Genomic DNA, 9,140 nt, shown 5'->3' with positions numbered 1-9,140 from the left:
TATGCTGGCAGGGAACCAAGTGTGGGGGGAGCTCAGCCCCACTTCATCCACTCACCCCGTCCCCGCCACTGCATGGGTGAGCGGCTGCTTGGTGGCTCTGCGAGGTTTCCCTGCAGCTCAGCTCCCTCCTCCAAAGAGTCTGTGACCCAGTTAGGGCTGGTGTGCCCTGGCGCTCCCGGAGCTGGCAGAGCCAGGAAATCTGTGCATCCACTTCAATGGCACACGCCAGCCACTGGCAAAACTGGGAGCCAAGCAGGGCAGGAAGGGAGAAGTGCAGAAACCCAATCCCAAGTTCTCATTTGTGCCCAGGATGCAGTCTGGGTTTTTATTTGGACTGTAGTCCAAGTATGTTAAACTGGCCCTGTGTGTGGGAAGCAACAATCCTGCCTCCCCACCTCCTCTGCTGCCTGTGTGCCAGGACAAACATTTCTGAACACTTCCAGGGGACCAGATGAGTGAAGTGATCTGCCTGCAAAGTACCCCAGTAAACAACAAAGGGATTATTCTCGAGGCACACCGTTTTCCCAAGCCAATTCAGTCCCTGGCCACCATGAGCAGCTGACTTCAGGCCCCAAAGGGGGCAAGCAAGACAGCTCCCTTCACGGATGGTGTCACAGTATCCCAGTTTGAGTTTGCATCAAATTGCAGCCTTAAAGTTATTTGATTGCAATAAACTGTACTGGATTTGTCCTCTCTTCCTTATTTCTTGGTAGCCAAGTGAAATTTTGCTCAGCATGTGCCCAGCAGCTCGTCCTGTGAGTGCAAGCATTCATAGTGCAGCACATTAGCCAAAAACTTAAATCCCCCAAAATGCTCAAGCACGTCGACTCTTTCCTGCCAGCTGTCGTAAAATGCTTCAACTGTTTTCCAGTGCATACATTATGGAGTACATAATGTATCCAAGATGGATGAAGATTTTTCTCCCTGAGCACCAGCACAACAAAGATGCCCGTGCTCTGAAAAGCAAGTGCTTCCTCTGTAAGCAAATGGTGCTCAGCTTCCCAGAGCTGGTCCAGCTCATGCCTGCATCGCTCACCAGCTCGCTGGTGGAGAACAACCCCCAGTCTGCTGGTCTGGTCTCTAAGGGTGCTTTCTGGCAGAATAAAAAGTGGAAATAGCTGTAAACTCCAGGGAAATGGTCAGTGGCTGATTCCTCTGCAGTGTGTGTCTCGCTGAGCTTGTCAGATTTTGCAGAACAAGTCCCGGCATGTTTCAGGTGTGCTGAGGGGCTGACATTCTCCCTTGATTATACCAGTTAATCTCCCAGTATTGAAGAAAATATGCATGTATTGGAGCACTTACCTAGGGGCCACAGGCAGCATTCTCCATGCTTCATCTAGAATTTGGTTCCTGTTGGCAACAGCTTCGATTAAAGGAATAAAAATATCACTTACTTAGCCATTCTGCTGTTGGAATTAGAGTTTTGCTGTTCTCCCAGCAGGGTTGGATCTGTTCAATATCTGCACAGGAGATGTGCAGATTATTCTCTGAATAATGAAATAAGACTTAAGCCACTATATCAAATTAACACAGACCACACCTTTTTCCTGGTACCTTCCTAGAACTGCCAAGACTGTTGAAATTATTATTTTTTTCTAATGCTAGTAGGAAAGCTGTGTACAAAAATGTGCTCTGCTTCAGGACTATAGTGTCAAGTCTGAAAACGTAGAGAAGTCAAAATTATTGTTTCTTCAGCAGTTTCCATTTTACAGCACATCAAAGTCAAATATTTCATAAAACATCTCCCCAACACTAAGGAGTGCAACAAATCATTCACCAGCAGTGGAAGGAGGCATTTCCATTTTCTTTTAATCCATCCACTAGACATGACAATAGCACTATAGGATGCTGTATTTAATATGCATGCTGTGTTCACATAGCAGAAGAACTAATTCTATTCCAAAGAGGAATAACTGTTGGCACTAACTCTGGATTTCCATGGGATTTGCTCCTGAAGTTTTAATTTCAAAATGCATTACAACGGTGGGTTTGCACTTCTGTCCTTTTCATCCCATTATATTTGTACAATGAATTTTAGAGTAAAATGGACCTAAGTGTGACCTTTCTCATCGCAGAACAGGAAGGTGCATGTTTCACAACATGAAGAAGCTGAATTCTGTATCTCAGCATAGTGAATGTTACTATTTCAATGACAAAAGAAAATCATGTGCGATTTCTCTTGTGTACAGCTGTGGAGTCCATGCATATCAACAAAGGTGCCACAGCGCAGCCTGGTAACAAGGCAGCCAGAGAGACCCACTTCATACAGGTGCTGTGGGAACTGGTCAATGATCAGAAGGCTCTTTAATAGCAGTCACTTCTATGCAATTACTGAAATCCATTATATCATACCGAATACTTCAGTACGTACCCTTATAAACAACATTTATATATTTAACATCCTCTGCACCCTTTTACGCACACTGCTACTTCATGCTGCCTACTGCACTATGCTTCTTCAGTCAGCTACTGACTTTTAGTTTTACTAAAAGCTAGGTTTTTTTAGTGGATGCTCAGGGTTTTTATAATATAGCCATTAAACTATTGTTTTCCAATTCACTGAAACAAAAGAATTCAAAATTGAGGTCTGAGTCTTCCTGCCAACATTTACCAGGATAAATTGAATAAATTGGTGGAGTTGCACCTGTTTTCAGGAGAAATAAAATAGCCAACATTTTCTCATGCAGGCAGAATTTTCTATCTGGTCATGGGGAGGGAAGGACTCCTTTAATTCAGCAATGCCTGGTTTACAACATGGAAGATTAATCAGCTCCAAACAGGAGCGTTTTCCTCCTCCAAGCACTTACTATCAAAATCAGTGCTAATGGATATGTGACAATACAATTTGGAAAAAAATACTATTCATAGAGTCTTATATTTCAATATTAATTTAATGCTGGAACAATGCTATTTTATTTATATATACATATAAATGCATATGATAGATAAAAATTGAGTCTGGAATAAGTTTTTTATACAAATTATTAATACAAGGTTCACAAAAATTGTCTTAAAATTTCTCAGTGTTCGTGTCTCCATCCACCTGTCACAATCAAATTCAAAGTGTTAATCTGTGGAAAGAAAACTATTTATTCAGAGATGTTTCCTAAGATAAAAAATTTTGCAGACACATTCTTTGCACAGAAAAGATTATGTTAGGTATTAAAGAGGTCAGTAGGGAAGGGATAATCTTTATCACATTAAGCTGGAAACCTCTTAAAGTGTGAAAGGTCTGTGTCCTTCAGCAGTGCTTTTCTTTTAGCCAAAACTATGCAGTGGTGGTGTTTGAATTTGAAGATATTTGAGAAAGAGAAACTGTATATGAAAGTGCAGTTTTGCTGTATGAGTAATGCAGCAGGACTTGAATGTACTGTGACATTAGTAGTCACTTACAGGACCCTGAATTGGCTATATTCATGGTGGAAATACTGGTTTATTCTATTATGAAATGAATTCAAGCATTATTAGCCAGGCTGCCAGACAACACAGAAGCAAAATCGGAATTCCATCACTTTTGTTTGCGCATTGCAATCAGCACCTCTTTGTTCCCCTGAGAAACACGCACGTATTCTCTCTTGCCAGGAGTTGTTTAATGTGGGTCGTGTTGAGCAAGACAACCAGATGATGCCAGTGAGCCCAGTTTGAAGAAAATGGGGCCCAAAAGCTCTACTGGCACAAGGGGCCACAATTCCAGTGATGTTGTGTAGCTCAGGGCACAGTATGACTGTAACTCAGCAAAACAATCAGTTGTCTTTGTGGTGAAATAACCACCAAGTCTTCCATGACACAAACACGTACATCCATCAGGTGACACACAGCCAGGATTTCTGGAGACACCAAGTGATTCTAAAGCCTTACTTCAGGTGGTCAGCATGCCTCAGGGTCACACTTAACATTTGTGACAGCAAATATTTTAAGAACTCTTTTAATATAAAATACAGTCATTATTATACACACGTGTAGAAATTTAGAGCTGTAATATTGGTTTGTCCCTGCTTTGCACTTGGTGTTTACTATTTGTCAAGTGGACAAGACATGCAAAGTTAACAGAATATGAATACTTTACATTCACTTTTCAAACACAGAAATAAATATACAAGGGCTCACCAGTTTCCAAACTTTAGGAGAAAGGCACTGGAGATTTTTTTTCAGATGCACTCTATCCCTGCACTATTTAATCTATACATAAAAGAGCAGTGGGAAGAAGAATTAGTCTTACAAGATGCAAGTTGACTTCAAAAGAGATTAAGGCTACTTAATTACACCAGGATATCCCCCACTGATTTCTAAGTCTGTAGTAAATCTGAATCTAAGAGTACATCTGGAAATAGACAGTAAAACATAAAAGTCATTATAAATTATGTAGACCTCCTAATAATTCATATAAAAATTTCTTATCTAAGATATCCTTCTGTAATTATTATATTGGAAGCTAAGAATAATTACTTTTAAATGTTTTATACAAGCAAGGGAAAGATGGATTTTACAACTAATAACCTACTCTAAATCAAGGAATCAAAGACCTTATTAACTTATTATCTAAGCATGTGCAATTTCAAAGAATGCTCTCCACCCACTGATATCAGCTGAATTTAAGCTCATCTCCATCATACAGAGATTTTGTCATGGAAGCATAATTGAAAAATGCAAAAATATCCATGTTGCATTCTTGTTTATTTTTTGCAACATTATGCTTTGTTCTTTGGTAACTAGCATTTCATCCTGTATTCTGTACAAGTGAAAGAGTTTCTTGTTATTTTTTAATGAATGCTACAAATCAGTGATCACAGAAATCATTAGACCAGTGTGCATGTTAGAAACATTGTCAAGTGAAGCTTTCATTTTTAGAAAAAAACCCCACGCATTAGAAATATTACCATAGTGAGAAAGAAAGAGAAGGATGGAAGGAAGGAAGGAAGGAAGGAAGGAAGGAAGGAAGGAAGGAAGGAAGGAAGGAAGGAAGGAAGGAAGGAAATAAATCTGTGTGGTTCTATGTGTAATATCTTTCACGTTGGACACACCTCTCAGTCTAAACAAGTTCTGTGAGCACATGAGCTCAAATGAAGCTATTTCTGCTGTGAGTCTGCCAGTTCCTGAAGAGACTGAGAAGGAGTAAATCCACTCAGGAGGCAGAGTAGTCAAACTTCACACCCAAAAAGGATGCTCAGATGATATAAACACAAGATGACTCATGCTAGCCATAGAAGAGTAGAATTTCATTAAAACCTGCAAAACGTGCACAGTTCCTCCCTTCTCCCCACTGACACAAGTGCAAAACCCAAAGTTTCATTATGAATTCCACTTTGAATTCATAATTAATTTGAATTCCAACCAGGCAGTTTATCTTATTAGCCAGCCTCACAAATTCAAATACCCTCCCAGGGATTTAGCTGGCCACATCCAAGGCAAAGGTGATTTGATCTGTTTTGAAGAAAGGTCTGGAAAAAGCTACAATGAGGCTTCTCCCTGTGGGAGCTGCTTGAAAGCTGAAGCTCTCCCTCTCAAACCAGACACTACAGGACCATGGAACCTGATGGGGAGAACCTGCAAGTGCAGTGGGAACTGACTGATGTCAGTCTGCTGCCACTTTTGATTGTCTTTGAAATGTTGTGATCTGGGGATGTTCTTAAGCATTGGGAAAAGGCAAATGTCACTCCTGTCTTCAAGGAGGACAAGAAGGGCCCTGGGAACAACAGGCCAGCCAGCCTCACCTCAGTCCTTGGGAAGATGAGAGTAAATACTGCTGGAAACCATTTCAAAGCACATTAAGGACAAGGAGGTGGCTGGGAATAGTCAGCATGGATTTATGAAAGGAAAATCATGCCTGACTGATCCAATGGCCTTTTGTGGTGTGATCTGTGTTTGGGATTGCCCCAACCCACATGCGGGACTTCGCAGAGAAATAGAAATAATTCATTGCCAAGCAGAATGTCACAGAACAGATAGGTAAGACTGAAAGGTCAGGACTTAATTTTGAAAAAGGTGGTAATTTCTTTCTGACTCTCATGAAAACATTGAAACAACTCCAACATAAGTGCTGTAAGTACATTTAATCTATCCTAAGCTATGGAAATGGCCAGTTTCTATTGAATTGAAAAACTATTGAATTGTGGCTAACATATTGTTCCTTTTTTGCTCCTTCCTTATATACTGGAATCTCTCCACAGCCTACTCATCCAGTGCAAGCCAGTTTTCTTTCTCAAAACCTTACCCAGATTCACCATTCTCATAAAAGCTCTTAAATATACTTTCACACAAGGTCCCCTCACCTGTTTATGACAGTGCACTTGCTCCCCACCATTAAAAGAAGAAGGCAACTGAAATACTGGGGAAGAACATTCCTCTTGTTTAAATCACGTGATATTGTTTATCTAAGAAAATATCATTTCAAATAAGGATATCTTTTTACATATTCATGAAGCTGCTGCTGTAGCATTTTCAGACACTATCTGATCTGCAACCCTGCCAGAGAGCCACTGTGACAATCCTCAGCCTGATACTATGAGGCAATGAGGAGCCAGTCCTTCCCCCACTGAATGAAATGGGAAGATTCCCACTTACTGCAATCAAATAGGTAAGATCCAATGTTCCAGTACTTCCATTCAGTGACATCATACCTTGAAAATAGGAACTTTAAAAAGAAAAGAAAACAAAAATCCAAACCCTCAAACAGAAATGAAATGCTTGATGCCATACCTGAAAACCTGCGTATCTAGCAAAGCTGACATGGTTTTTGTTGAAAAGACCACATTTCCTCTAGCAGCAGACTGTTCTCATTGACACAGCTTCCTTCAAGCAAGAGTTTATCACTGATTAACTTTCCTCTGATCACTGTCTTTCCTACTGACAAATTATAGGCCTTTATCATCTTCCTGTTGGCTTGAAAAAATAAAATATTTTGTTTTAAATAGTTTCAGTTCTGTGCATCCATCAAGAACAAGAGCTCACTCTTAACACAGAGCCACCTGCTGACAACCAAGTATATTCACACATTAAGTTTGAATTATCTCTGTTTCCGGGAAAACAACATTTCTTGGCACTTTTTTTTTTTCTTTTTATCTGTATCAAAGGGCTTTGAGGGACAGAAGTTAAAAAGCAGGTCATTAAAAACAAACATAACTATGCAGAAGGCCTGTTGAATTTTTAAACATTTGTAAATTTGAGATTTTAGAGCGATGTTTATTTCTGCTTGGAGCTGTATGAAGAAATGAGAGAGGTGCACACACAAGACAATTCTGTCTCTGTTTGTTTCCTTGTCAGAGCTGTATGGAAGAAGTCTGCCAAAACCTGATGCAATTATTGATCCAGCAGCATTTGATCCCTTTCTGTTCCAGTCATCCTGAAATGTCTCAGGTGGCTGCATCAGGCTCTTTTGTCATCCCTAATCATCTTGCAGCTCAGGGGCTGTGCAGCTGTAGCTTGCCCTAAATTGAGTCCTTCCCATACAAAAAAAAAACCAAAAATCCTTTTCTGGAGACTGACTCAGCCAGCCTGGCTTGCCAACAGAGGGCAGCTCTAGTTTGGGATGGGTTTCTGTTCCCAAGTACCCGGATCCACTCATCTGGGATGCCTCCTGGATGCACACTCCCGCACTGGAGCTCCCCCATGCATCCAGTCAGCCGGCCAGAGAGAGAGACAGGCAGCCCCTGCCCCTCTGGCATTGCTGATGTGCTGCAATATGGAAGCACAAGAGGAGCACTTCAAAGCCTTGCCCTACATCTCTCCTCGAGCTCTGGGAGAGGAGTGCATTTCTGATGGTGCATCTCTTTGGTTAAAGCTTGTCAAGCAACACACGGTCAGTGCACACTTGATGCTTCTGCTCTTGTGAGAGCAGATGTGTGTCAGGAGGGAAAGACTAAATCTGAGACAGACAGGATGCATTATAAGGGGTCATGGGTCTACATGTACCCACTGTAAGGAGCAAAATGCACATTTGGCACTGACAGGGACAGCCAGCATCACAGAAAGGCATGTGCCATACAGAAAAGCCAATTAAATATCAATATAGTCAATGTCTGGCAACAAAGTGCTTCAGTTATATTTGTGGAAATAACATGAAATACAACCAATCTCTACAAGGCTGTGCCAGGAACAGCAGCAAGGTTTAGAACAAAATGTTAGATTGGCCTGATAAGTGTTTCTAAAAGGAGAAACAAACAAGCAGTGTCTGGCAAACCTCAGCAGAAAGGGACAAAATCTTCACAAGACACCTGAAGCCAAGAGCCTTTAGAATCCACGCTGAGCACATCCAAGCTCCCAGGTCTGTGGTCAGCCCAAACATAGCTTGCTCCACGGAGCTCTTCCAGGGGATGCAGCTCAGAAGGCAGACATAGCACACATTTCATCTGTATCCCTCATCTCTACACTTTCCCTAAAAATTGAACTTAACTGGCATAAAACCCTGAGTGGAAACAGGCTGAACTTTTACCTTGGATATGCTAATGGCAGCATATTGTGCATATAAAACCATAGCCTGATCTCTCCCCCAGTAGTTTCCAAGAGTGACTACATCAGCATTACTTTCTTCTTTTTTTATAAACAAACAAACAAAAAAAAATCCAAAACATTCAAAAATTATGATTAGGTCAAAGTTTAGCTGAGAAAACTGTTGAGACAGAGGCCTTGGCTGAGTGCCCACCAAAATCAATAGGAGTCTTTCTATTTACTTAATGGGCTTTGGCTGAGCTCTGAGTGAAGGGGGGTGGGAAGGTGGTAGAATCTGTGCTGATTACCCACTAACAAAGACGTGTTTGATATAATCTGCTGCCATCTGTCTTTGTTTTGCTAAACCACTCAGCTGGACCTAAACAGAAAACCCATCAGCTGAATAAAGAATTAATTATTGAAAGCATGATCCCTTTGCATTTCTCACCTTCTGCAAGATTTATCCCCACTGACCATGTGGGAGATTTCCCTGCATGATTACAGCAAACCACCGTGGCACTGAGCCTACTGCTGTCACATACATGTGTGTGTCAGGCAAGCTATAAAAATAAGTAGATTTCTTCAATCTCAAAGAGCTGCTGTAAGATTCCTGTTGTATCTGTTAGCAGTGTTTCAACAGTGACCACGAGATAAGGCTGGCAGCCCTGTCACCTCCTCAGCGTGTTCCAAAGTGATGAATGGCTTAATTTCTCAGG

Source organism: Passer montanus, unplaced genomic scaffold, assembly GCF_014805655.1.
Source record: "Passer montanus isolate IOZ18808 unplaced genomic scaffold, ASM1480565v1 scaffold19, whole genome shotgun sequence".
NCBI classification, from domain to species: Eukaryota; Metazoa; Chordata; class Aves; order Passeriformes; family Passeridae; genus Passer; species Passer montanus.
Note: the sequence above shows the minus strand (reverse complement) of the source record.